Below are 6,532 nucleotides of genomic sequence, written 5' to 3'. Positions count from 1 at the left end.
ACCTCCACCCCCCTTTTAGCCCTCAGCGATTTTCGTTGCCAGCGAGACCATCGGACACCTCGAGACAGCAGCCCTACAGCATTGCCAGTATATACGGCATCGGGCGCTCCAGCGCTGTTCGCGGCTTCTCGCTCTCTCCCTCACATTCCCCCTATCCCAGCCATCGCGGCCCGGCCTGGCCAGCCGAGTACGTGAGCGGCTCCAATATTGCAGATATGTTCTAAGACCAGCTCAACATTTGACAACTTGAGGGATTTAGCCATTCAGCCCAGCCCCCTTTTTCAGCCACTCACCTCTCATCTGCCAGATAGAAGGACCTGACCATCACATCCTGAAGTGAAGATTTGGGCAGAGTCTCCCATATCCTAACTGTAAGTTTACATCCTTTCCATTCTAGAAGATTGTTTCTATGCTCTTATTTGATACAAGCATTGCCCATAAAAGTTATTCCAGGTAGTAGCGCTCCTCCAAGAAGAGTCTGTTTGTTTGTTTTAATTGGTGCACAGGGTCCCTCCCCCTGTTATGAGGAGTTTCGCACACCACCAGTAGTTAATCTTCAGAGTTGTGTCTGACCTACAGGAGTGCGCTCTAAACATTGTGCATCCTATTGAACAAAGTGGCCCATAATGTCAGTTTTTCTTTTTTTTCTTTCTTTGGTTTTAGCATTTCTTATGGACATTTTTTTGCATATAAGGGTGATTGCATTAAAACCCAGTTTATTCTAATTCCAATTATTATGTTCAATATTCTCATGTAGCATTTGTAAGAGCATCTGACATTGATTAAATATGATTAAATTGGGTTTGAAATGAAGGTACAGTTACCAGGCTATACTGACAGTTCAACTTCTTAGCACTCGTCTATACTATTTTCCTGGTTTTTGGTTACCAGTGGTTAGGCATTTTGGTAGGCAGTCAGCGTGTCTCTGATAGGAATCCCAAATGCTGGCAAAACACTGAAAACTGGAAAAAATAGCGATAAAAGGAGCAATTTTCTATATACTTGAAAACTTCCTTCTGATTGTTTACCGCTTCCAGATTTTTAAATGTTTTTGCGGTTGCAGTAAAAACAAGAGGAAATTAATAGCTGGTAGTCATAGAACACTTCAAGAGGTGTCCCAGTGACTGCCAGAAAATGACCACTTATCAACAGGCAGCATGTGTAATATCTTATTTGTCTTCCATTTAAACTTGCATTACGCAGCTGGCAGGTTATTGAACAAACTGACGCTTTTAATTGTACAACAACCAAAGAAACAAATTATGCTGTTAATATTAATGATGCATGTGCTGAAGGCACACAGTTCATTGTGAATTAAACTGTTGTTGTGATTATTACATTTCATGCAGTTTCTCTGGATGAAACAACTGCAAAGGGAAGAACGCTCCATGTTCATGCATATGGTTTCAGAATGGGATGGCCAACAAACTCGTATAGGTGTGATTTCCAGGTGTCCACAAACGGTTGGCCATATAGTGTATGTACAAATGGCAAAACCTGTACAAAAAAAAGTTTGACATTTATGTAACATTTTTTTTTCATTCTGTTGCTCTTTGTGAGCTGCCAATTTTGTTGAAAAGGGTCAACAATATATGCCTAATTCATGCTTAATATATATGCCTAATGTGCTTAATATGAAGTCAAATGTGTATATTTAAAACTTGCTCTCCTAATACACCGCTCTCCATTATTTGTTTTTATAATCCCCTGAATCTTCCAAGCTATTCAAGCTTAAATGTTGCTAAAACTGTTTTTCATACAGCAGTTTGTAATGTATTTTTACTGGTCCTAAGATATGTTAACGGTCACTGATAAGTGGTGTTTGGAGGGTTCTTATATCTTGTGGGCAAGACCTCTGTCAAAATCTTTTTAATATAGTTCCCAACTCTATTTCTATTCACTTGTTACATTTGGGTGTCCCCGTCAGATCTGATGTGTTCCCACTTCTCTTGATAACATATCTATAACATTAAATCAATTAAAAAATAACATTAAATAATAACAAATAAAAAATATAATATGTACAGTATATGCATGAACAGAGCAAATATTTTCAGAGTTTGATGGTAACACAGACACACTCATATTTTCTTAAAATAATCACCTTTATTAAAACATATATTTTAAAAGATTAATACACTTCATATGTAAGAGCAAGTATGTGACATCAACAACATAATATTAATATAGAATTCATGCACCCTGAGAAACTGGTCTCATTGACTGCCTGGATGTTTAGTCATCATGATTTATAAGATCATCCATATACATTTTGGAAAGATACATACAGTTAATGAAAGGTCAGCCAAATTGGCTATTAAATTTTGCTAGCAGAGGAGACAAATGGCTCGATGTGTTTAACAGACAAATACGGTCTACTGCTTCATCAGGAGAATGTCAGGTAAGTGCAGGTAAGTACTTTATACAATACAATAATTCATTGACAAAGGGCACAGCATCCCCATAATTAGCAATGTGTGATGGCTTATCACGATACCTTAAACAAAAAAGCGTGGTACAAGCAGCAGAGTCATAAACTAAAAGGGAATGTTAGTTGTTCATTAATCTCAATCTAAGTAGAAGGTAGGAGGTATGAACTTCTAACCTTGTCCAAAAAGTACACCTATACAGTATCATGGCATCGACTTTATGTTATATCAGTAAAACTTCGCTCCCATCAAAGGTCCTACTGGGATACTAGTCACTTAAAAACAAAATCCTATCATTTGGTACATGTGAATGATGGTTGACTACACCTTCTGCAAACTACATAGCTACAAGCTACAGACATAGCCACATTAAATCAGCCCAAAACGGGACAACTACACATGTCCATATATTACCAGGTTTCAAAGATGAATGGCACTTGCTCAACTTGTCTGATGATGACCAAAGCAGCTAATTTGAACAGTGTGGTAAAGATTACCATACCTTTCTCTTCCTGCCTCTGAATAGCTATGATGATCTCAACAAAGCACCCATTTTATAATAAACCTTTGTGCCAATCAACATAAATTCCAGCTTGTGTTTAAGCCAGTGTTTGATTGTGGTGCAGCATTGCTTTGAGCAATCACTGAATTTGGATTACACTCTGATAATTTTGCATATATTGAGAATGACAATCCAGTTATTCCATTAGAGTTCTGTAAATAGTGTGCTGGCTCAAACTCATGTAATCCTATTTTGGTAATGAAATCGAGATTTCTTTTGTGAAACCCTGATTATTTATTTCATTTATGCTTATTCCTTTTTGCACCAGTAACTTCAAGGTATATCACTGCAGCGCATTCTGGGTAAGTTGGACGAAGACTAATGTTTGCAATATCTTAACTTGCCTAATTCACATCCTGTGAAACATTTTGTAGGAAGCATTTTTTTTAACTTCAAAATAATTCATAATTTTCATCTGTTAGTTTTACAACATACTTGAAACAAAAATGATCTTGTGATCTTGTTGGAATATAAATATAGAAGCCATTTTTATTTGTCAGATTTTCGGTGTGTAGAAGGCATGAGCAGTTCAATATGGCAAGGTGGAATGTTCCAAGTATTTGTGAATTTCTTCCCTAATCCAAATTTTTTCTGAAAAGCTTTCTTTGTATTCCTTCTGTTTTTAAGAAGATTCTTTTCTGCAAGCAGAAATTTGTAGAGGTTGTCCATTAGAGCAGCTTAGTGTAAACAAGCAAAGTGTCGTTTTCTAACAAAGCATGATAAAGCCCAGATATTCAGGTCCATCCATCACACAGAACTAAACTAGCTGAAATTCTGACATTTTATTTTAACAGACATAGTCTTCATGTTATTTATAATATTTATTACAGGTATTTACATAGCGCCATCGATTTACGCAGTGCTTTACATACTGTACATTCACATCATTCCCTGCCCTCAAGGAGCTTACAATTTACGGTCCCTATCCCAAATGCATACATACAAATACTAGGGTATTAGCCAATTATCTGACCAGCATGTTTTTGGAGTGTGGGAGGAAACCCATGCAAGTACAAAGAGAACATGCAAATTCCATGCAGATAGTGTCCTGGCCAAGATTCAAACCAAGGACCCCCTAGTCCTACAAGACAGAAGTGCTAACCATTAAGTCACTGTGCTGTATTTAAGGTATGTCTTTATGTTTCTTTAAAAAAAATGTCACAGCACTGCCAGATGAACACAATTTAGGGCTTAATTTTAAGAATGTAAAGAGAACAAACACATTGATGCCCCAAGTATGTATTTCATTTTTAAGCTTGTCCAAGAGTGTAGATAACTGTTATTCCCACAGATCGATTTTTCTCCATTTAGTTGGCCATACTTGTCTTTTTTTTTCATGGAGAGGCTATCTATCATGTGTCCCTATATTATAAATGGCTTCAATGAAAAAAATAATGGGATTTTATCTGCACATGGGCACATATCGGACTAATCAGGAGAGTTTACAGCGTGGGCTGCGTGTCCCTAGCCTTTTTGATTCCTGAGGTGGCCGAGGGGGCGGTGGTGGAGTGACGCCACCCTCTGCAAGCTCTGTACCCCCCACCTGGTTCAGCATCCTACCCAGTATGTCCCAGGTTGCTAAGAGTTCAGCCGGGAGATGTGTATGATCCTTACACATCTCCCCACCTGGTTCTTAGTAACCTGGGATGCTCTGGTCGGAAAGGGGGTGGCAGACACACACCAACATTGTGCAGCAGAGCGGCCATTCCACTCTGCCTGCTGCCCCCCCATGTGACCCAAAGAGATGCCGTCTGAGCCTCAGGCTGCCTCATTAAAGGGATGGCTCTGATTGCGTGGGTCCTTGGGGGCAGCAAAACATGGCTCTTTGGCTGGTGCAGACATTACTAATCCTTCTTTTCGGACGGTGCTCAGTGAAGGCAGTCTGAGAGTCGTCCAAAAGGAATTACTGAGTGCCGGCACCACCAGGAGCAGCTATGTGGTCTGCATCTGACAGAGATGCGGACCATGTAGCTGATCCCCAAGTCAGATACGCGGTCCGTGACTGCATGCTTGACTTGTCAGCTAGCTGTGGGCCGCATGGTAACGCATCACGGGCCGCTACTTTAAGACCCCTTAGCTACAGTATCCCTGCACTCCTGAGTCTGGAGTCTATTTTGTCTGTATGTTTGTAGCCCTATACCCTCTTTCCCAGTTTGGCTGTTATACAATAATGCCCCTCTGCTCCCTTTTAGATTGTAAACCCCTCCTTATTAGGCTCTCATGGGCAGGGCCCTCCTAACAATCTTATCTTAACTTGTATTGTAAGTGTAATGTCCTCCTTATATTGTAAAACGCTGCACAAACAGCTGGCGCTGTATAAATCCTGAATAATAATAATAAAACATTGAAAAAGTACCTAAAGTGACTGGCGCCAAATTTACTGTTCACATCCCACAATCCGGCTAAGGATCCATCCCTTTTTGTGAAATGTAAGCCCTCCCTGACTCTGGGGTTCACCACATGCCCTAGGGGGTCAGGGGGGGGGGGGTGCTACAAGAACTTAACTCCTGAGGGTGGATTCTCTGCACCAGAAGATAATTCTTCAAAGCATTGGTTCATTCTGGAGTGGTATCAAACATGTAGAATTTTGCTGGTGTATGTCCACACAGATTTCCCATAATATTGGGGGTGGTGTGATCTTGTCCTCCGGGGACCTTCAGAGACCCAAGGAACCAGTCAACAATTTAGCTCACCGTTTGCCAACCGTCAATGTTTGGTGTGAGCCAACCCTTTAAAGTATCAGCTTTTGGTATGGACTGACCCTTAACAAATACATTTTCATTGTCTTGAAAATGATAACATTTCCGGTTGTTACGCCACTGCATACAGCACACCAATGAAGTAATAAAATGAACTAGGATCACACTAATCCAGCACGTTATTAAACTCACGCGCCACACTCAATATGGCCGTCGCTTGAGTGGGGCAACTCAGAATAATAACGTGCTGAATTAGTGTGATCCTAGTTCATTTTATTACTTCATTGGTGTGCTGTATGTGTATAGGCCAATGCCTTGGCTGGCGCTCGTTCAGAAAGTTTCTTGGGCAAACTCAAGTGGCTCCGTCGGCTAACGAAGGGGGGAGAAGTCCGGTGACGTCACGGACATCGCCGACGGAGCCACTTGGGGAAGGGGGGAGGAGTCACCGGATCGCAGACGGGACTCCCGGTAGCCGGCAGAGAGGTGAGTGTTTTTATTAGCGATCAAAATAATTTTAATCAATCAAAAAGTTTAACGATTAATCGAGAAATAATCTTTAATTTCCACAGCCCTATTATAAATTAATTTAGTATTTGTTCTACTAAATGATTATCACTCTGTACAGTATCCCATTCCTTCTATAATTTATACGTTCACTTTTACAGGGTTACACATATTCGCAGTTACTGCAGTTTAATTGAATATCTGCTTCAATGATAAAAGCAAAAGGACACCAGTGAATCCTGTTTATGTAGATAATGTTACATGGTAACACTCTGGTCTCTTAGAAAGATTTATACATGAAGGTACTTTAGAATGTAATCCCTATGCAGAGAAGTCTA

This window comes from Nanorana parkeri, unplaced genomic scaffold (genome assembly GCF_000935625.1).
Source record: "Nanorana parkeri isolate BGI_ZX_2015 unplaced genomic scaffold, ASM93562v1 scaffold145, whole genome shotgun sequence".
In the NCBI taxonomy this organism is placed as follows: Eukaryota; Metazoa; Chordata; class Amphibia; order Anura; family Dicroglossidae; genus Nanorana; species Nanorana parkeri.
Note: the sequence above shows the minus strand (reverse complement) of the source record.